Genomic DNA, 24,241 nt, shown 5'->3' with positions numbered 1-24,241 from the left:
GGTTTCATTTGACTATCCTTGAACACCTTAGGCTTCTTAAATTACAACGTAAAGAAGAACCTATTATTAATCTTATGCCCTATGCAATCATAGCTTATAATAGTAGTATACATAGTTTCACACGATGTAGGCCCTTTGACTTACTAACAGGACATTTTGACCCCAGAGACTGCATGGACATTGACTTTACACAGACATTATTACAACAGTACGTCCAAAATCACAGAGACCAAATGACAAAAGTATATGACATAATTAACTCTTCATCCCTTGCTCACCGTACCGATATAATGGATAATAGAAATAAGACTCGTGAACCCGAGATAGAATACGCACCCCAACAACAGGTCTTTATTAAGAACCCCTTTGCTAGTCGACAAAAAACTGCCCCTCGCTATACACAAGATACAGTTTTAGCTAATCTACCCATTCATATATATACGTCGAAAAAACGCGGCCCTGTAGCAAAATCAAGGTTGAAACGTATACCTAAAGCGGCCAATTTGTTACAGGATTCTGCTAATGACGCTACTTCCATTGACGCGACCTCAAGAGATAAAACTTGAGAACCTGGATGACGGACCCGGGTTACTACCCTACAACCTTGGACTTATGAGACTTACGACACACCATCATACATTTCTTCAATACGTAAACTTGACTGACGTAGAGAGTAATATCAACTCAATGCAATCTCAACTACTAAGCTACCAAGACCGATTAACAAACGACACCTTTCCAATATATGAAATTCAGATATTATATCTTTCTAACAAGCTTGACAAAGTTCTTAAGCAGTTACGATCTTTGGAACCGAATCGCGTTAAAAGAGGTCTTGTAGATGGATTAGGTTCAATCATCAAAGGAATAACAGGAAATTTAGATCAAACTGATGCTTTAGCATATAATAGGGCTATTAAAACGTTAGAAACCAATCAGAATGAAATAGTTAAAGAATTTAATAATCATATTAGTATTAACAAGGAGTGGATGTCTAAGCATAGTAGTGTGTTATCCCAAATTTTAGAAAACCAGATCAAAATTAACACTACGTTGAACTTGATTATCAATAGTGATGTACGTAGAGAAGAAAGTCTAGTTAAATATGCCAAGTTTGCTCAACTTCTAGAATTGTTAACTGAAAATGTAGAAGATCTAACTCAAGAATTACTTAGGATAGAAAATAGTTTAGCTTTTATTCGTGCTTCGAGCACGCATCATTCAATGATAGATATAGATATACTAGAATCAATAGTTAGTAGATTAAAAGTAATTTACGGTAGAGAGCAGATTTTAGATTTAGAACTTAGAGAATATTATGATGTTATTATTCCGGCATCATATTATGTCGATAGAAATATAGTTTTCGTTTTTAAGTTTCCTATAGTATCTAGAGATAAGTATGACTTTTATAGATTATCCATAGTTCCTAATAAACACGCCCAAGCCCTTATACCACCCTTTCCTTTCATAGCAACAAACGAGTTGTCGTTCATGTACATAGAGGCAGAATGCCCGAAGTTAAAAAACTGGTATCTCTGTGGTAAAGCGATTGTTCATCAGATTCGCACCAAATCGGATTGCATCCAAGAACTCATCATCAACCGAACCCTTCAGGAATCCTGCGAGCTCACTACTGTAAATTTGTTACGGGAGGCCATGGAAAAACTCGATGATCAGCACTACGTAGTATCATTCCCTCAGCAAACTAAAGTACATCTCACTTGCAACAATAGAAGCCACACATCACTTCAAGGAAGCTATCTCATCACGGTTCCTATCGGATGTCGTTTCAAGACAGGACAATTAACCATTGCTAACGACAACGATGAGATCAGAGGCCAACCCCTCAAATTAATCAACATATCCTATGATATTGGAAACCAAAAGATTGCAGCAGCCCGCATCAATCTCAACTCCATCGATCTGCGAGGATTACACCACGCCCAAGATAAAATCCTAATCCAGCATCCTTTACACATTGACAGCGTACAATCAGGTATCCTCCATCACACAACAATACCTGTCTACTCAATACTTCTGTGTGCGGTCATATTGGCTCTCATACATATGACTAGACAGCGCATAAAGAGACGTAACCGAAGGAAAGAACACCAGCAACCATCTGCAACCGAGACAGAAAGGAAAACGGGTAACCCTGAAAATGTTCCGGCGATATTTTCACTGAAGGTCTAAAATAGTCGCCGTTCCAAGGGGGGAGGAATTACGTATACCTAACTGAAGCAGATCGCCGACGTTGCAGTTTCAGCGTATTGTGGATGTGACGACGGCTGACCTCAATTGGGCAACTCATGTTATTTTAATTTAATTAAAATATTCATTCTATATTCGATCGTCGAATGTATTAGAATAATTTTAGATATAATATTTCATTGTAATTTTTATTTAATTAAAGTATTAGAAAGTTTTTGGTTTTTTTTCCAATCTGTGGCTGTCGCATACTTATTTAGCGTTTTATTATAAACACTTATTTATCGTCATATTTTTGTCGACGCGGTTGGCGCAGTGGTAAGTAACTGCCTACTGAGCCGACGGTCCCGGGTTCGATCCCCGGTCAGGGCAAATATTTGTGTGATGAACTCAATTATTTGTTCTTGGGTCTGGGTGTTTATCTATATATGTATATGTATTTATTAAATATTATATTTATCGTCGCCTAGTACCCACAACACAAGCCTTAATTGAGCTTACTGTGGGACTAGGTCGATTTGTGTAATAATGTCCTATAATATTTATTTATTTATTTATATTCATCCGATAAAGATCTAGAAATGGAAGTGGAATACTTAGAATATTTTCCAGACCTGGATGATATGGCTATTTTATTTCTTGACGAAGTATTTGTAAGCTGTCCAAGTCAATTTTGTTGTGCGTATCAGCTGTTAATACTTACGAAAATAAACATTACTTTATTTATTTTTTTATTTTATTTTACAAAAAATAATAAACAATCGAGTTTTCATCTGCATTATTATTACATCTACATTTTCACATGGGATAATGATATATACATATTATATAGTTATGTGTAGACATAATATGTATTACCTATCTAAAAGTAATATGTATATTGTATGTATAGGCTTCGAGAAACTGGCTCCGTATCGAGGCGACGGACAGATTTAGGAAGGCCACGTATTATTGATGATGACGAAGAACAGGACACCGAAATAGTGCAACGATTCCGATTGGATCCAACCACCTCAACAAATATTGTTGCCGATTAACTGGGAGTCTCGTAAAGTGTGGTATAACGTTCACTCTGCGGGCCTATACCCATACCACTACACGCCTGTACATTATATTGAACAAGATGATCCCGTAAGACGATTGGGTTTCTGCTGATTTATGTTGAATGCAGATGTAGAAGACCCGACTTTTTTTTTAATCTTGTGGACGGATTAAACGTCCATCATTGGGCCCCTAAAGAACAGGGGAATCCAAACAAGAAGAGGGTTAAGGGATCACAACACCGATTCAGCTTGAACGTGTGGATGGGTATCATTTCCAGTCATTTGATTGGCCCATATTTTCTTCCTGATAATTTAAATGGGGAGGAGACCTCAATGTTTTACTAGAAGATTTGCCACTCACTCTGCGCCGAGACATGTGGTTCCAACATGATGGCTGCCCTGCGCATTACAGGAGAGGTGTCAGAGAATGGTTGGATAGAAATTACCAGAACAAATGGATTGGGCGAGGTGGGCCTATACCCTGGCCACCGAGAAGTCCGGACCTAACCCGGATTTTTATGTATGGGGGCACATGAAGAGTCTGGTGTACAGTGAGCCCAACCAAATCTTATCTGTACAAGAATTGCAAACTAGAATAATTAACGCGGCGAATCAAATAAGAGGCAAATTAACAACTGGTGTAGTGAAAAGTGGACTGAGAAAAAGACTGCGAAAATGTGTGCAAAACAGGGGCGGTCATGTTGAACATGAAATTTAAAAATGTTTTAATAAGTAATAAATGTTATTGTTTACTTATTTATTGTTTTATTTTGTTTTCTGGGGTCAAGATTTAAATTAAACGTAATCAACTAAGGGTGCCATCAGACAGACTGCATCGCAGCAACTGCGCGCGGTCGATATATATAACTGCAAGCAGTTGTGTGTTCGACTTCATGCTGTCATGATATCAACTGCACGCAGTCGGCTGCAGTCGAGTGAAGTCAATATCAACTGCATACAGTCGCGCGTTCAACTTCGCGCGGTCGGCTGAAGTCGGGTAGTGTCGCCGCATGCTGTCCACCGCTACTGCATACAGTTAGTGTGCAGTCAGTCAAAGAACCGAACGCACGTATCGGTTGCGTTGCGTCGTCATTTTTTAGACTTTACTTGCATTCGGAATTACAAAACAATATGGATTTCGATACAGATTTATTTTTTCCTTTCATAAGGAGTAAAACTAGCGTATGGAATTATAAAACTCCAGAATACAGTGATAAAATAAAACGCAGTAATGATTGAGCTTTTTTAAGCGAATCAATGATACCCAATTTTGCAGAAAAAAATAATAAGGAAAAAAATGCAATTGGTAAGTTTAAATTTTTTTATTATCTTCTTATAAGTAAGTAAAACTTATAATTTAAAATAATCGATATGTAGAAATGACGAACAAAAAAGTTAGACTGATTCTTGTTAACAAATTAACAAAATATTGTGTTGCTCAAGACAGCCAGCTTCTGCACTCACACATTGAAACATAAAAATGTCGAACATGATGACGTAACGTAAATACAAACTTCGGCCGCGAACTGGATGTCAGCGATTTATTCACCGATTATTCAGCGATTTATTTCACCTCAACAACTTTGTTTGATGTATTGTTGAAACATCGTAGCATTTTAGCCTCAGGTACGCTTATGACTAGTCGTATCCCTAAAAAAATAAGACTGAAAAAAGATTCAGAGCTCAGAACAGAAAGAGGTTCTTATGACCAAGTTGTAAGAAATGATGGAGTGATATCACTTATCAAGTGGTTTGATAATAAATCTATTCACTTCTTATCTACTGCTCACGGGGTACAACCCGTCGAAAACTGTCGTCGTTGGTCAAAGAAAGACAAGAGATTTACAATTGAAATACCTAGACCTCATGTCATAAAAAAATACAATCAATGTATGGGTGGGGTGGATCGAGTGATTTCCAAGTATGCCATGAGGGGAAGAACAAGGAAATGGACGATAAGGGTAATTCACCATTTGGTGGAATAATCACATATTAATAGGAAAGTCTTATTCATATCAGTTGAATAAGAATTACACAATCGGCAAAAGAAATATAACCAATTATTTTTCTTTAAATTTTATAGTCTTTGATGTAGTGGGGCAAAAGCGAACGCTCCATGTTGGGCAATCTCGAACGTTCGGCATTACCCCGTCCTTTTTTTCGTTCCTCGTAATTATAAAAGGAAGACCGAAACAAAGTATAGTCTCTGGTGATCTTAAAAAGGCTATAGATGATGTCAAAACCCAAAAACTCTCTATCGGTAAAGCAGCAGAATGTTACAATGTTCCCAAAACAACCATATTTGATCACCTTAAAAATGCTGTTATAAAACCGCCAAAGTCTGGCCGAAAACCTTTATTTACAGACGAGCAGGAAACACAACTTGTAGATTACATCATAAAGTGTAGTAAACTCTATTATGGCTTAACCATAAAAAAATTCGCCAAATCGCGTACCAATATGCAGTGAAAAACAAACTTCCGCACAATTTCGACCGAGTAAAACATCTAGCTGGAAAAGACTGGCATTACAGTTTTATGAAAAGACATCCCAGCATATCCTAGTAAACTGACCCAGTTTTCGAAACAAATTATTATTTACATTGCAGGGTTTGTTGTAAGTCAATTGAAAAAAGAACTTATAGTGCCACAAACTTAACTCACCCGGTGACGGTGTCACTGATGTCGATTTATTTATATTTATACAAGATATCTTCTTATATATAAAAATGAATCGCAAAATGTGTTGGTAAGCGCATAACTCGAGAACGGCTGAACCGATTTCGATAATTCTTTTTTTATTATATTCCTTGAAGTACGAGGATGGTTCTTATGTAGAAAAAACGTAAATATTATGTACCACGGGCGAAGCCGGGGCGGACCGCTAGTTCTATATAATTTTGATGGGACAACCATTCCTGTATATCAAATGTTGTCGGAGAAGCATAGCGCAAACTTTATTTCTTTTTAGCTTTCTGAATGGTCAAACAAAGTGACTTTACCACAACAAGCAGTCTCTGATAGATCCCGAGCTCTATTAAATGCCATGTCAACTGCATTTAATGGTAAAAACTTAAAAGAGTATATTAACCCACAGTGCTTCACAACCACGTACTTTCATACGATTGGATTGCATTCTTCACACAGTCAGCAAATTGAAATTTTCCGTCAAAAGTGAGTAAGAAAAATTATCTTCATTTTATTTCTCAAGAATGTCTCAAAAGATGCCTTAATGAAAATCTTTTTTCAAGATTAAGTGATCATTTTAAAAATCAATTATTTTTAGACTGTCACTAAATCCACTGTAATTAAATCCATTTACGGAAAATATATAAAAGTTAGGATGCACTATGCAACAAAAAAAATGTCTGAGGTTTCCACCTCAATAACCTCAACCTCACCGCAAAGTACGCAACTTTTATAACAAATTAATTTTATTTAAAGGTCAATAATTTTGAAGGTCAAGGATTCAACACCGTCCTGGTGAATGGGAAGTCCAGAGAGCTCACGATAGAGATGAAGACAACGGAGATGAAAACGATAGTGAAGAGAAGGCCGCTAATTGAATATCTAATTAAATCAGTGTGATTGTAGTAATCATAATATTAGCTATCTTATATGTTTCTTGTAAATGATTATGTTAAATAAAAAATATAATAAGGAAGGGATGTAGTGTTTGAGTATTGTATACATTATCCTTCGGATGTCTCGAGCTCGCGGGCAGTGGGGAGGGCAGTCACGCAGCAGCCCCGAGCGTGAGCGGGCGTGTCTTACCCCAGCTACTGGCGACATAACGAGCCATACCTATTTCCGTATACACACGAGTACATACAACTTTTAATTATAAGATTTTTTTTTGTATTTTTTCATTTTAATTTTCAGGTATGTGACAGCCATTTGCTTCGCAACTTCGAAATGCTGCTCCAGGAAAATATTTTAGTTTGATGGTTCCTGTTGAAATTTTCGACGAAATTGTTATTCAAACCCATTTGTTTGCAGAGCAACAAGAACCTACTAAAAGCCTTCGTCTCGCTCAAATAACTGGAAACCATCCACAACAGTTGAGATTAAACGGTTCTTCGGATTAATCTAATATCTAATATATATTATAAAGGCGAAAGTTTGTAAGGATGTATGGATGTTTGTTACTCTTTCACGTAAAAACTACTGAACCGATTACAATGAAATTTAGCACACATATAGAGGGTAACTTGGATTAACACAGGATAGTTTTTATCCCGGAAATCCCACGGGAACGGGAACTATGCGGGTTTTCCTTTGCAAACGCGGGCGAAGCCGCGGGCGGAAATCTAGTCTTGTATATGGGACTAGTTAAACTACCTAAAATAAACCTTTATATTACCGACAGGGTTTTTGGGCAAACCTTTGCTGCATCTGTTATGAGCCGAAATAGTTTTGAATTACTTTTGCAGAAACTGCACTTTACGAATAATGATACGGCTGATGTGTCTGACAGAATTTACAAAATACGACCTCTTTTAGATATGTATGCAAGGAAGATATCTGTATTGATTAAAGCCAAGTGCCTTTCAGAGGTCGCATCATTTTTAGACAATATAACAAAAGCAAGAGGCACAAATTTGGTATGAAGTTATTCAAACTGTACATTACCAGGATATACATGCAAATAGGCATGACGACAGTATCCATAAATGATCGTATTAGTGTTTTTAAGGGAAAATGTATAATAAATAAATTAAATATAGCGACTTAGAAATCTTAAAAACATGAAGATTAATGAGATTATCAATAAAATAAAACATTGAAATTCTGAAGTTCGCCATTTTGACTAAAACACGCGTGACGTCACGCATAAGTAAACAACTCACACTAATATGTTGAGAATACGCATTTTTATTTATTTTCTATCGTTTCACGTATGCTTTATCGACTCAGAACAGAAATATAATTGCGAATTCACGAATACATGGTTCGGGATTCTCCGCGCCAACTTTATACAATAATTTATTATTATTTTTTCGCTTGAAATAATTACTAACACATTTTTGAGCATTATTTTTATGTGGATTCACACTGCAATACTGCACACCACTTATAAACTTTGTAATTCGTTTCTATAACACATATTAAATAAAGACTTTTGTAATTTTCTTCGCAATGCGTACAAATAATTACGTATTTACCAAAGTTTGACGTCACGCCTACGCCATGACACCTGCGAGCTGTTTTGGCACAGATATTAAATATTTTTTGAAAAATGGCTTTAATCTTCGTTAAATTTAAGTATATTACCGAAATATAGGGTTTTTCTTGTATAGTAAACGTATACACACATTATGGAAGAGAATTTCAAAATCTTTCGTCATGCCTATTGGAACTGTTAGTTCATTATGCATTTACTGCGCGCCAGCCCGGAGCAATTTTCTGCTCTAATAGAATTCATGGAAAGGTACTATTAAAAAAATACAGTTATGATTCCAAATTTACTTCAATATTCTTATAAAAAAACAATGAAATCATTAATACCAACTTGGTATTAATGATTTCATTGTTTTTTTCAAAATACGAAATCATTAATACGAATTCCAAAACGTAAAAAACAATTCGACGAGATGTGTGAAGACGAATTGCCAATACTCCAACCTGTTCAACTTTTTTCTAAAGAAATAATGATGGTATTTGATCGAATCATATCCGAAATTAAAAAGAGATTTGATTGTGCTACCATGCTGAATTTGAATTTTGCTTTTCTTAATGGTACTAACATTTTGAAAATGTCAAATGAAGAACTGCAAAACTATGGAGCAGATTTGGCTCGAAAATACGAGAGAGATTTAAGTGCCGTTGAATTCTGCCAAGAACTTCATGTCTTTAAAGAGCAAGCTCCGGTTTTATTTGTTGATATAGAAAAAGCTAACAGTTTTTATCTCTTGCAACAGATCTATGCGCATGATTTGCAGGATGCTTTTCCTAATATTTGTATTGCTCTGCGAATTTACGCTACGCTTCCTACTACGTCCGCAAGCTGCAAGCGAAGTTTTAGCAAACTAAAACTGATTAAAAATTATTTGCGATCTTCTATGAGCCAGGAACGCTTATCGGGTCTTGCAATCTTAGCGATAGAAAATCATAGTGCACACAAATTAAGCTATAACAAGGCTATATATTTATTTGCCGAAAAAAAAGCAAGAAGAGCGGAATTGTAATTTCAATAAACAAATTAAATAACAATTTTGATTTTAATTTTTATTATGCATATTTATTTTTATTTTAAGCCCTACCCTGTTAAATATATATCCTACATATTGATAGCTGAAATTATATGGATGATAAAGGTAAAAATAAACATAAGCAGGTAGGCGGGGCGGCATTTATCAGTTCTTGCCCCGCCTAAAGAAAATTGAAGATCCGGGGATGATAATTACCTAGTGCTTCGTTGGTGTGTGTTATAGGTATGGAGCTCACAAAGGGACATTACCACTCTTGTGATATTCACTAGTTCATTATTTAGAAGTCCCCTGCTATTTCTCTTTCAACCTGTGTTCGTCCACTGTTGGACGTAGGTCTCACCCATGGCACGCCACTTAGCCCTATTGTTGGTTTCTTGCCGCCAGTTTTTGCCTGCTGTCCTATGTAAGTGATCGCTCCATCGTGTCATGGCCCTTCTACAGATTTATTATATGTATATGCTACAGTCAAAACCCTGAACCAGTCAATATCCTTATTGACGGTTATTAAGGTTATTGACTAAGGGCGTCGGTTAATATCCTTATTAACTGATTTTATCAGGATAAGAATAAGATAAGGATATTGACTGGTTCAGGGTTTTGACTGTAACATATACAGGGTGTCCCACTATTGGTATACTAAGCGCGAAGGGACTTGTACTTTTGCATACACTGATCACGTAAAAAATACTTAAACAACAAAATTACGCCAAAAAAATTTTGTTAAATTTTTCCTGAAAATTCATGTTTTCTTTTTTAGCTTAGCACAGCCGGCATATACCGTTTCTCTAATGTGAGCATTATGTCTATGAAAACATAATCTTAAACGATAGCTCACGTGCGGGTGGCAAAGTTGGGCGGGTTGCTTGTTATGGGTGTACAATATAGAGTTTTAAAAATTCATCTATTTGAAAAAAAAATGCGTTTGGAATTTTATAAGTATTTTTTACGTACTCAGCGTATGAAAAACTATAACCTCCTTTGAGCTTAGTATACCAACAGTGGGACACCCTGTATACTGTATAGATATACAAATACAAAATAACCTAGGAATCAAACCCGGTAGCGCTCATTCTGTTTAGCGTCTATTTTATACTATTATCACTACATAGTATAAAACAAAGTCGCTTTCTCTGTCCCTATGTCCCTTTGAAACTGACCTCTCGCGACCTCAGCGGGGACTTCAGGGTCGAGTAAAAGCCGACCAAATGTGGGCAAGGCTGACAGTCTTATTAAATTCAGTTGGTGGTGGGATAAATAAATCACAAGATAAGTGGAAGAAAGTAAGTTTGAACTTGCACCTTGTTAACCTAGCTGTATATTTTAATTTTTCACCCTTCATTTAGTTTGCTATTGCTATTTAAACTGCCCGTAAACCAAAAGGTCTGGGCAGATTGGACAACAAAAACTAAAAAAAAAGAAGATGATAATTTCCAACCACATAGGTACTGGTGGTGGCCCAAGCAGCAAGCTGTCTCTAACAGTTTTGGAAGACCGAGTCTGTGCCATACTCGGAGAGACTGCTGTTCTTGGTCAAGCTTGCATTCAAGAACATGGCTTTAATCTTAGTACTATTATATTATAGCATCTTTACCTTTTACACCTTTTCCTCTGTAACTTGCATGGCCAATAATAGTATCTATATTTGTTTTGAAAGAGATCACATATAAGCCAATTTCAACTTGTGTAAAATGAATTTATTAAATAAATAAAACAAATAAACAGCTTAAATTGAAAATCTAGACTAATATTACAAAGCTGAAGAGTTTGTTTGTTTGTTTGAACAAGGAATCGCGGCTTAATGCCATTTGACCGGGCAGCGACAGATTTGTGGCGGTTGAACAGAGACGCCTTGCAAAGGAGGAAACGCGAGAGAAGCTCCGGGAAAGGGAACGGGAAAAACTCCTCCATGAACGGGAAAGGGAGCGTGAGCAGCTCCTCCATGAAAGAGAAATGGAGCGACTGCGAATGGAGTCGCAAAAGGTTGAGGCAAATCGCGAGCAATCCCGCGTGATTTTTTTTTTTATAGAGCTTAAGTAAAATATTTACTGTGTTATATGTTTCAATGTTTTTGAGCGTTTGTTTTAGATTAAATTAAATAGGGTGCAGTCTATGCACCATATTACCCCTGGCAATTGAAATTTCCTTTGAAATCTGTAATTATATTCACATTTTATAATCAATGACAATCATATTGAAAATATAATACAATTGTCAAGAGACTTTCAAATAAATTATTTATTGTTTCATAATATTTTCTAGACCTTTAAAACATTAATTATAATTGAACAAAAGAAACAAACATTTAGTATTTCAATGTCTCTCAATACACATGGAGCATACTTAATTGTTGAAAAATCAATAGGTGGTATAATAGAATTGTTTTGTTCGAACTCCTTCAATGCAAAGGATTAAGTTATTTATTATAATTATGTATTTTGCCACTTGTTTGATGTTGCTGGAATAAATATGGCCAAAAAATTAGCCAAAATGAACTCTATTCTCATGTTATTCCATCACCCTCTTGTGAGTGCTACGTCCGTACACGAATCACGCACTTGTGAGCGCTGAGAGTACTGTCGCGTTCAGAATTCATTTGATCGTTTCGTTAATTTGTTGTTATACTTTTTAGTTATTGTTACTTGTTGTTATTGTTACTCGTTGTTATTTGTTTATAAACATACCTACCGGACGTTGTAATGTTTTACGACGCCAGGCTCGTAAAATGGTCTACGATGTTTATAAATTTATGAAGAAAGAAGCTGAAGAAGGCCTTAAATACGATTTGAAGGCAGTACTCAAACGGACTGCAGCCGCTACAGGAGTATCGGAAAGAACTGTACGACGTATTATATCGGTAGCTAATGAACCAAGTTCCGATTGATTAGTAGTTTTTCATGCACCCGGAAAGAGGCAAGGGGTAAAAAAGGTAACCGGAATCGACAATTTTGACCAAGATGTCATCAAAAGGTGTATCCACAATTTTCATTTAACACAGAAAGAGTTGCCGACAATTGCTCAACTTTTAAAAACAATAAAAGAAGTTAATTAGAAGGATCCGCAACGAGTTTGAGGAGAATTATAAATGAATTAAATGAAAGTATTTAAATGGAAAAAAACTGAAGACAATTGCAAATTATTAATTGAACATACAAATATTTGAAGTAAGCGAATTTAATATTTGCGTGAAATAACGAAATATCGTGCAGAAGGAAGACCAATAGTTTACACCGACGAATCGTATGTCGATTCATCGCATACCACTTCGAAGGCATGGAGTGATGGTGGCACTAAAGGTTTAAAAAAAAGATATCAAAAGGTCAACGTGTCGTCATTGTACATGCTGGATCCAAATCAGGATTTGTACCCCACGGCCTTTTTATGTTTAAAGCAGGTACGAGATTACCATGATAACATGAACTATAATAATTATTATGAAAAATGGATACGCACACAACTTTTGCCGAATCTCCCACCGAGATCGGTGATAGTGATAGATATATAATAATGCACCTTATCATAACAAATTAGAGGATGCAGCGCCGACGTCAAATAGCAAAGAAGGCAGAAATGGTAGCATGGCTTAAGAGTGATTCAGATACGGAACCATCCTAGTAAGGGAGATGTTTTTATGAAAGATGTGGCCCCATTGTGAATATAGTTTTTATTTATATTAATGTTTTTTATTTACATTTATCCTATTATTACCTAACCAACAAATAACACATACATTTTATAATAAATTTAATAAAATAACCTATGAAATAAACATGAACTTTATGAATGAATGAATGAAAAATACTGTATTGTACACCTTATAGAATACATTTTACAAACTTAAAAATATAATATAGCAATGTACAGTAGGCGGCCTTATCGCTGGCAGCGATCTCTACCAGGCAACCCAGAAAAGACGAGGATATATTTATAATCAACAAATAAAAATAAATTGACGATATGTTTGAAAATGTTTAATAAAATATTTGAAAACGAAAATTGCTTGGTTTACGTATTGCCCACTCGACTGTTTGCTTTGTTGCAGACTGAAATTTCGCGCGTATCAATCAACACACAAAAATATATTGTATTTAGATATAAATAATACTATAATTATAATGGTGTCAAGTTACACATAAATATTTGTATGCCAGTTTGTTGGCGAATTGTGCAGACGTAATTCTTATATGTATATTGTAAAACCGTTGTAACCACAATTCTGGCAAATAATTTTTTTCATTTCATTTCATTTCAACAGAATACTGAAATATGATCTGAAGGTAGAGGCGTATAGCCGTAGGAAAATTCACTTTTTAAATGACCGCCTTCGCAATTGCGACGCGAACATTGTCCAATACTGGGCCTATCAAAAACAAGGGTGGACATTTTGAGTAATAATTACATTTTATTGTTTGTGATTGATTACACACTTAATATGTTGTATAAATTTTAGAATTATAATTTAAATATTACAAAAGATATGAACTTTTATTTCGTCTCAAAACTTTAACACACGAGGTATTATAGCATTATCAGCCGTTTACCATGTGCTTCTGAGTCTAATACTACTCCGATCAGTTCGGCAAAAGTGTTGCAAGTCAAAGGCCTTTTATGTTGGCGTTGAAAGCTCAATCCAATTAACAACATTTTAAAAGTTTTACCTACTTATTTTTTATTTTAATCAAAACTAGATCAGAGAATATAACAGACTGACTCTAAATTGTGGCATGCAATGCGTCAAGGAAGAGTGACTGGTTCTAAAATATATGAGGCAGTGAAATGCAAAACAGATGGTGCATTAGTCAATAGTATTTAGGAGGATAAAAAGTGCCAGAGACGCAAGCTATAAAAAGAGGCAAATCATTGGAAAACTAGTGATAGCTTGAATTACAATTAAATATTCATATTGAGAAACAGGGATAAATTTTACAATATTTTATAATTGGTGTATCCCCAGACGGCGTTTGCAACGACTTTGTCATTGAAGTGGAAAGTCCAATGAGTGAAAAAGCGATGAAAAATACATAAGAGAAAATGAAATCCAAGAAAAATTTAAAGCACAAATTATGCTCCAGATGTTTGCTGCTGAAAAGAAAAAGGCTTATTTTGTGTAGCTGATCCACATTTCGAACAAACCAAACTCATTCACAAATACTGGATCCATTATTATAATTAATATATGCAAGATTTGTCAAGAGTTTTTAAATAAAGAATACCTAATGTTAACATTGGGATAATCTTCACATATGTAAATGCTACGCTTGGGCAATGAACACCCACTGCTTTACACCAGTCTTGCTTGGACGCACTGGGCACTACAAAAACCATTTTTTCGTTATGTTTATTAGAATTGTTTTTGCAGGAAGGTACAAAACAATATTTGGACACTTTATAAAATATATATTCATAAAGCAGAGTTGATGAATATTTGAATACAGGCACAATAGGCATGTCGGAATTTAGAAAACAATGAGTGAAAACAGGTTCCTCCTACTCTTTCTACTATTACATTTTGTTGACAACGCTGAACTTCAGACTAATATGCAAGCTATGAAAAAAACCTTGTCGAACTGTTCACCGCCGTATGGGAGATCTTAGCTTTATCGAAAAAATTGTCAAGGAGACGAATAACTATGCTTGGCATACCATAGTCAATATCAGTGAAGCTGATGTTCACAATTGCGGCTCAATGAACGGGAAGAAATAACTGTCGATAAATTGTACAAGTTTTTTTGGCATAATACTGTGCATAGTTCTATGTTACAGGAATCGTCTAGAAGAATATTGGACAACTGGAGTTTTAGCGATGCCAGAATTACAAAAAATCATGATATGATAAGTGTGATACCGAATGCATTACACTAGAGAAAGCTAAATTAGCTTGGAGGTAGAGATACGCTAAAATAAAGTCTGACCTCTGCAACATTATGCTGAGCCAGGGCCTTTTTGCAGCTACAATGCAAGTTTGATATAATTAATGTCAGTTATAATTCGATTGTTATCATATATTTTATTTTTGTAATTTTATGTATTTTTTGATGGTGTCATAGAATGTATAAGCTTATCGTGTTGTTTGGTTGTTTGGTTGCAATAAATCTTTTTGTATTGTATTATTGTATTGACCCAGAAAAATACACTCTAGACTCTAGATGTCCTTGCGTTGCGTTATTCATAGACAACATTTGGTTGCTACAAACTTAAGTGAACGACAATTTCAATCACTGCAATATGTCATCAAAGCAGTCAATAAAATCCGTAGCAGCTCTTTGAATGATAGATTATTTCATCAGCTTTGTGCTACTAATGACGAAGATTTCAACCGTTTGTTGCTTCATACTGAAGTTCGTTGGCTGTCAAGAGGCAATTGTCTGATTCGATTTTACAACCTGTTTGACTCTAGAGTTCATGGAAACTAAAGATGCAGAACTGCGCAACAAGCTCTTAACATCAAAGAATGATATAGCTTACATGACAGACCTGTATAAATTGTTCAACAACATGAACCTCCAACTGCAAGGCGATGAACTTAATTTAATTAAAACAAAAAATGTCGTTGCTGCTTTCGCAGCCAAACTGCTTCTGCACAAAAAGAATATGGGCAGACGTGAGTTTCACAATTTTTCGAATTTATCAGTATTCTGCAATAACGACGACTTGTTTGCCTATTGCCAACATTTGGAAAACCTCCACATTGACTTCACCGAACGATAGCAGGACATTTTAAAGGATCCAAAACAAGTTTGGGTCGATTAATAAAAAGAATTGGATTTATGTGGAAAAAAACAGAAAATAACCGAAATACATATTTTAATAGAAACATCAGCTATTCGTTTGTTACGAATCAATTACCTAAAAAACTCCAAGATTATCGAAGACAAAATAGACCAATAATTTATACTGAATAATCGTACGTCCATGCTACACATGCAAAACCTATGGGCTGGGCTGACGGTTCTACATCAGGTCTGAAAAAGCCTATCTCAAAAGGCCAAGGAGTCGTAATTGTTCATGCCGGGTCAGAGGCTGGATTTGTGCCCAATGCATTATTAACTTTCAAGTCGGGCACAAAATCAGGAGATTATTCGAACTCAATTGGTACCCAATCTCCCACCGAATTCCGTTGTTGTGGTAGACAAAGCCCCATACCACAATAAAGAATATGATATGGCTCCCACATCTAATACCCGAAAATCCGACATGCAAGAGTGGCTAACCAAAAATGGAATCAGCTTTGATTCCAGTATGTTAAAACCTCAATTGTACGATATAATAAAAAATAACAAAGCTCGTCTAAAGAAATACTCCGTTGACAAAATTTTGATGGAAAATGGTCACGATGTTCTCCGTCTCCCACCGTACCATCCGGATTTAAATCCCATATAAATGGCTTGGGCCTCTATAAAGGGTTACGTGAGTAGTAAAAACGTAAAGTGGAATATTGGCTGCGTTATAGATTTAATTAAAGAAAACGTGAATCTGATGGGACCAGAGGAATGGAAAAAAACTATGTGACAAAGTAAAAACTATAGAAGGAAGCTACCTATATAAAAAGTGACCACATCGTGGATGTGCTTACGGAGGAATTAATAATACGTGTGGGAGAATCTGACGAGAGCGAAGATTCGACAGATGTGGATTTTAAAGAATCATCGGAAGATGAAGACTGTAGTATGGAACCCGGCCCCAGTTCCTCAAGTTCCACGATTCCCTCAAGTTCCATGATAGGAACTTGAGAATAGCGATAGCGAATAAAAATTGATTCACATATTTATAATATTTTTGGTACAATTTATTTTAATAAACATTTAAAATTACTTACGTTTGATTTATTTGCATATAACCAGCGTTTACAACATTACACAAATTTTAAACAACATTAAAATATTATTTTGTCTTAAGTCTTTTCTTCGTGAGTGTACGTGCGCAGACGGCCGCCATTTGTAGTATTCTTTCGTGAATGGAACTGTACGTATTTCTTTATTACAAGAATCGTTTAGAAGAATATTGGACAACTGGAGTTTTAGATAAATGTGATACCGCATGCAGTACACTAGAGAAGGCTAAATTAGCTTGGAGGTAGAGATACGCTAAAATAAAGTCTGACCCAGAAAAATACACTCTAGAGTCTAGAAAAAGGACTGTTCACCGCCGTATGGGATCGTAGCTTCAGGGAAAAGTTAATAGTCAAGGAAACGAATGACTATGCTTGGCAAACCATAGTCAATATGAGTGAAACCGATGGCTTCTGTTCACAATTGCGGCTCAATGAATGGGAAGAAATAACGGTCGATGAATTGTACAAGATTTTTGGCATAATACTGTACATAGGTCTATGTTACAAGAATCGTCTAGAAGAATATTGGACAACTAGAGTTTTAGGGATGCCGGAATCACGAAAAATCATGGGAATAAACCGTTTTTTATTATAATTCGATTCTTACATTTTGTGAACAACTTTGAACTAGGGTGATAGACGGCCACCGTTGGGTTTTAGTAGGTATGGCTTCGCAGCGAGACCCACATACCCCCTTGGACAGTAAAACGGCCGAAGGGGATGCGTAAAGGCATTTCCCAACGTTAAAAAAAAGGCATTAAATTGTATGATCATGGAAACGATCACAGAACAATTAAAATAGAACCCACCGGGCAGCATTGTAATGAGAAATTTGAATAGCTTTACACTCTACAAAGACACCTCAGCTTAGGCGAATCCCTATTATTATGGAAAGGAAAGCTGAATTGGATTCAATGCATAAGAACAAAAGCTGCGCACTTTTTTTAATGTTGTTTTTATTTGTATAGATAATCACAGATGATATAATACTATACTATTAATATTACCATCTACATGCACCAGTATAAGAGCGTATACGCATTATGCGGGTAGCCGCATTGCGGGTAGCCGTCCGGCTGACCGCAACCAGCAATTATGTACGTAATATTCATTTCTATGCGCACTGCGATGCGGCTACCGCAGACCGCACAGTGCGCATAGAAATGAATATTACGTACATAATTGTGCTTGCGGTCAGCCGGACGGCTACCCGCATAGTGCGTATACGCTCTAAGTCTTTGTTAATGAAGTCGTCTGGAAGAATATTGGACCACTGAAGTTTTAGCGATGCCGGAATTACGAAAAATCATGGGTATAAACCGTTTTTTATTGTAATCCGATTCTTACATTTTGTGAACTTTGAACTAGACATTAAATTGTATTCATGGAAACGATCACAGAACAACTAAAATAGAACCCATGGTGCAGCATTGTAATAAGAAATTTGAACAGTTTTATATTCCACGAAGACACCTCATCTTGCACGAATCCCTATTACTATGGAAAGGAAGGCTAAATTGGGTTCAATGTATAAGAAAAAAAACAGAGCACTTTTTTTAATAAAACCATTTATGTTGGTTGGTGGAGATGGTTATATTATTGCCCCGCAACAATTTGAATTTTAATTCATTTGTTGTGCGTGTACCGAGCGAGCAGCTGTCGACCTTCATGAGCGAGGAGTTCTGGCCCCGTGGTGTTGTGTTCCGGCGGTTTCGCGGGCGGCTTCGCAACACCCAGCCGAAGCCCGTTCAGCGCAATATGACACCGCCAGTGCCGTGAATTGTGTATAGTGTAGTGCTTAATATATTCTTAGTTTTGTATTAATTTAGTTTAGTTTTAAATTATTATATGTATGTTAGTCTGTAAGGTATTTATTCTATGGGTCTGTACAATTTATTGTCTGTTACCTGAAATAAATAAATAAAAAATAAATAAAATAAATAAATTGAAGCGTCAGGCCCATACGCAGCAACATCTTCAGACGCATCAATAATGAAAAATATTCTACGCAACCACAATGGTCCGAGGGAAGAAGTTGTAATTAATTATTTTTTGGAAGCGGGTGACGTATTTATTGTAGATAGAGGATTCCGCGATGCTGTTTCTATGCCACCTACTAAAAGCCGCGACCAAAACCAACTAACTCGCGAAGAGGCCAACAAATCGAAATTAATAACCATGTGTAGATGGGTTGTTGAAACTATAAATGGGAGGTTCAAACGTGACTTTAAAATGTTCAAATACAGTGTTCAACCGCTCGTTACATACCACCATGTCAAGACTTCAGAATAGCCGCTGCACTAATTTACTGCTTCCTACTACTGTACGAAGACAGCGATAAATACAAGAATGAATCGACCGAATCTATTTCAAAATAATCTAAACAAAGGGCGAGGTTTGTGCGAATGGAAGCCAACGATCCACAAGTGGAGGACTTTCCAACATTCACACAGGACGAATTGATTCGTTTGCTGTGGGTACGTACCACGTGAAAATAGCAGCTTTTTACTGTAGCGAGCACATCAAGCGAAGCGGTGTGTATGAAATAAAAGTTTTCGGAAACCCTGTGCCGTTGAATTTAAATGGAGTTGATTACTGTCAACTCATCAGATGTCGTATCAATTCCCGGCATGTGAGCAATAGGACGTAGGTATTATACGTACATTTTATATAGAAGAGAAAGTGGGAGAAATGGAATTGCCGAATACTATTGTTCATGCATACACGGGAAAAGTACGCTAGGTTGTTGTGTCCATGTTATGTCAGTCATATATTACCTTGGGTGGGCTAGGAACCATGAGTTCCGCCCACCCCGCCCTTTTACTGCAATATGTAATATTAGATTTAGAAAATGACGATGACATTGAATAATTTATAATATACATATAATAAATGTTTTGATTATGTATACATTTGTTTTATTATTTTATACTCGTAATATCCTTTAAAAAATTATCATTATTATCATAAACATATCAGCCGAAAAACGTCTCCTGCTGATCGATTTATAACAAAATCCCTGCCTAAAAACAAATAGCAATTTCATACATTTAGCCATCGTTTTTGGTAATGGCACCTATATGGTATTTTATTACTCATTTATATACTCTATACTACTTACTCTATAAACTGAGATACATTAAACATTTATTTTGTGCTGGGCCTGGATTTTTATTCCATACTTCGTGAGCATTCTCCTTTGGAAAAAGAAAATATAATCGTAGACTTAGTAAACACATAACAGACGAATCGAAGTTTGGTAAAAGAAAATATAATCGTAGACGTAGTAAACACATAACAGACGAATCGAAGTTTGGTAAAAGAAAATATAATCGTAGTAGACACATTACAGACGAATCGATATTTGGTAAAAGAAAATATAATCGTAGACGTAGTAAACACATAACAGACGAATCGAAGTTTGGTAAAAGAAAATATAATCGTAGTAGACACATTACAGACGAATCGAAATTTGGTATAAGAAAATATAATCGTAGACGTAGTAAACACATAACAGACGAATCGAAGTTTGGTAAAAGAAAATATAATCGTAGTAGACACATTACATACGAATCGAAATTTGGTAAAAGAAAATATAATCGTAGACGTAGTAAACACATAACAGACGAATCGAAGTTTGGTAAAAGAAAATATAATCGTAGTAAACACATTACAGACGAATCGAAATTTGGTAAAAGAAAATATAATTTCAGGAAAATAATAGTTCTTCTATTTTACAGACACACCAACACTGGCATATTCCGACACCGAATCAGACACACCGACCCCGGCAAACCGTTCTGACAGCGAATGAGCTACATCAATCGCGGGTCGTGTTCAGCCAAGACCGAAAAAAATACATTAACTGAAGATGTACTTAAGTCCGTAAATGATCATTTTTAAAAGCTTAAACAACCCGATAATAGTTTTGAGGTTTTTGGCAAAAATGTTGGGATGAAACTACAAGAGTTACCAAAAGAACAGAGAATTATAGCAGAAAAAATAATTAATGAAACTCTGTTCTACATTATAAAAAACACGCCACTGTGTTTTATTTAAATGACATTGAGGTGAGTGAATGGAAAACTGCTATCCAAGAAACTCAAAAAGGCACATAGCCTCTACACGTTAAGATCATGAACTGTAAGAGGTTTATTTTCACGAGGATGAAAGGAGATTGCCGAGGAGTAATTGTAAGGGGTGAACCATATTACAACAGCGATGTCATTTCTCGTCGCTCCAATACAAAAGCGGGTAAATATGCGTCAGACGTTAACCCAGTACCTGTAACACCATCATTAATAAAAATAAAAAGAAGCTAAAATTGATGATTGACAAACTATTAAAAAAACACTATGGCTCTGAATGGATGCAGCGACATGACTTAATATTTTATAAATCGGTGATAGAACGCAGTAGAAACATAGCTGATAATTGTGAAGAACTTAATAATGAAGATTATTCTGCCAGGAATGAGTTATGTGAAGAATTTGTAGAAGAACCCCTAGTTGATTATTTTATTGTAAGTCTTAAACATATAAAAGCTGATTGTTGATTAGTGAATTTTTATTAAATATTGTATGTATTAGTTATTACCCAAAGTATATTTTTTGTTACAAAGATACCATCTATGCTCTATTTTTTTTTTATGTCAGAGCAAGCAAAGGGGCAGGCCTTGATGTTAAGTGGTCACCACCGCCCATAAATACTGGTAACACTAGAAGTGTTGCAGGTTGTTTGCTGGCCTTAACATGTTTTTTTTTTTAAGTTGTCATTCAAATTTTTATAACTTTTATTTTTGTTAAATTGTCAAAAAGCAATGACCACAATTCTGGGAATCTCTAGGGATAGAATTCAAAGACAACATTTAATCACAATGGCAATGCCAAACGAAAGAAGAGGAGGTGATAGAAAGTCCAATCTGTATTCTGATCGCACAGAATCCGTAAAATCATATATAAAGGGACTTGAAGCTTTGGAATCTCATTATGTAAGAAGTAGATCTACTGTACAATATCTGAGCAGCGATCTAAGTATTAAAAAATTACAAAAACTTTACAACGATGACGCTCAGAATGTGCCGGTGAGATATGAATTTTTCCGATGTATTTTTAACAAGTACTTTAATTTGAGTTTTAAGTCTCCCGCTACAGATGCATGTTCTAAATGCATTCAATTAAAAAAAGGTATTAAAAGAGAACAGGACACAGCAAAAAAACAGCTGAAAATAGCTCAGCTTCGTATTCACAAGCTAAAAGCCAAATGCTCTTACACTAGCCTCAAAACACAAGGCGACAACGAAATAATTTTCTCTTTTGACTGTCAAAAGAATTTGGTTATACCAAAAGTGCCTGACCAGAGTGCTTACTTTAGCCGACGAAATCCCAACAGCTCTAAAACAAAATTAGCCAAATCCATTCCCTTTATATTCATACCTAGCCATATCCTTACTTTATAAAGAGTAATAATGATCAGAAATGAGCAAATCCGCAAAAAGAAAATCTAAAATATCTGTCAAAATTAATGATTCGGGAACGAATAAAATCTGTCAATAAAGTGGATTCAAACTTAACAGGTAAGTCACATCAGCACCATTGTTCAATTATGTGAATTATCTTCCAGGAATTAAGACACCTCGGTGTAATCACGTCATAGGGATGCACTAACTGCATAGGAAATAAAATATAAATTTCAAAGTTCACCGGCGGTTCGTGTGCGTAGTTACTTATTGAGTAACTTCAGTCAAAGCTTCTCCATTCGTGCTTTCTTCAACGACGACGACGAAAAATGCGACCTAATTCCTATATTCGTGACATAAAATTTATTATGTATTTACATAAATAACAATCAGTTAAGTAGTAGGTATGCTTAGTACCTGCCTGAAGTCTGAACTACAACTGCGAATTTATAATGTCGACTAAAAACTTTGAAAATCAAGTAAAGTGCAAAGCCATTACCTGAACCTGAAGATAATACATATTTAAATGTTAATTAATAAATAATATGTATTGAAAACTTCAATTAAACTGAATTCTTGAATGAAAATACATGATCGGATGAGTGATGACACAAACCAACAATCACCAGCGTTGTTACATTTTTCTATAGTATTTTGAGACCTCTCGTGAACTCTTTATTTTTAACATTGCAACTTAAAACTAGTAAAGTTAGAAATTAAAAAAATCTATCACTGCGATTTCGATTGTCACATTATTAATATTTAATTTCAATTTCGATTTTCGAACAATACAAATTGCAATCGCCCTATGGTACAAAGCGTAGAGTAGACATGGGTAGGTAATGCGTGTAATAGTACAAAAGTAACATCACTTTGACACGTAATGCAACATCACGCATTACGCATCAGTTACAAACATCACTCGCATCACTCACTTTTTTTTATTTTGTTTTACATTTGCTTGCGTTCATTATAATTATTAACAAACAACATATAGTACGTGGCCAAGTATGAAGGAAAATCAACTACATTTTTTAAATATTTACTTAAATTGTAATTTTACGATATGTAATAACTAATAAGTATTGCAGTTATTATTGCTATTTTTCAATATGATCTGTAATACTTCACATTTCACCATTAATATAATATAAACCTCAGATATAAACATTATAATATTATTAATGTCATCATTTCATTAAAAATCGATCGGGTAATGTGTGATGTTACGGAGTAATATCACTTCCGTGGAAGAGATGCGTGATGTTGCATTACTATTTGACGTACTGTTTTGCGCATGTCTAGCGTAGAGGCTAGAGCATAACTCTTTACTCTTTTATTAACTTTTGTCTATGGCATAAAAATCTATCCACACCGAAAAATTTCTATATTATTTCCTGAGCAAAGTTTAGTTGGTTTTCAACAAGTGATTAAATACCGTAATTAGTAATATAGTAATGTAATAATAATTATTAATCCTTTTTCATAAT

General features: G+C 35.4%; 1 long non-coding RNA gene and 2 pseudogenes across 1 annotated transcript in view; all 3 read left to right on the top strand.

Moving 5' to 3' along the window:
• The window catches only part of LOC149895543 (uncharacterized), a 208,525-nt gene that overhangs the window by 60,053 nt on the left and 124,231 nt on the right, over positions 1–24,241 (top strand). The gene's annotated exons all lie outside the window — the stretch shown is intronic.
• LOC149895546 (uncharacterized) lies at positions 11,953–13,077 on the top strand (annotated as a pseudogene).
• LOC149895545 (uncharacterized) lies at positions 16,395–17,394 on the top strand (annotated as a pseudogene).

Source organism: Colias eurytheme, chromosome 31 (assembly GCF_061535395.1).
Source record: "Colias eurytheme isolate Ceu_HAF_F1 chromosome 31, ilColEury1 Martin Lab GWU primary, whole genome shotgun sequence".
Taxonomy (NCBI): Eukaryota; Metazoa; Arthropoda; class Insecta; order Lepidoptera; family Pieridae; genus Colias; species Colias eurytheme.
This window is presented reverse-complemented; position numbering and strand designations above follow the sequence as displayed.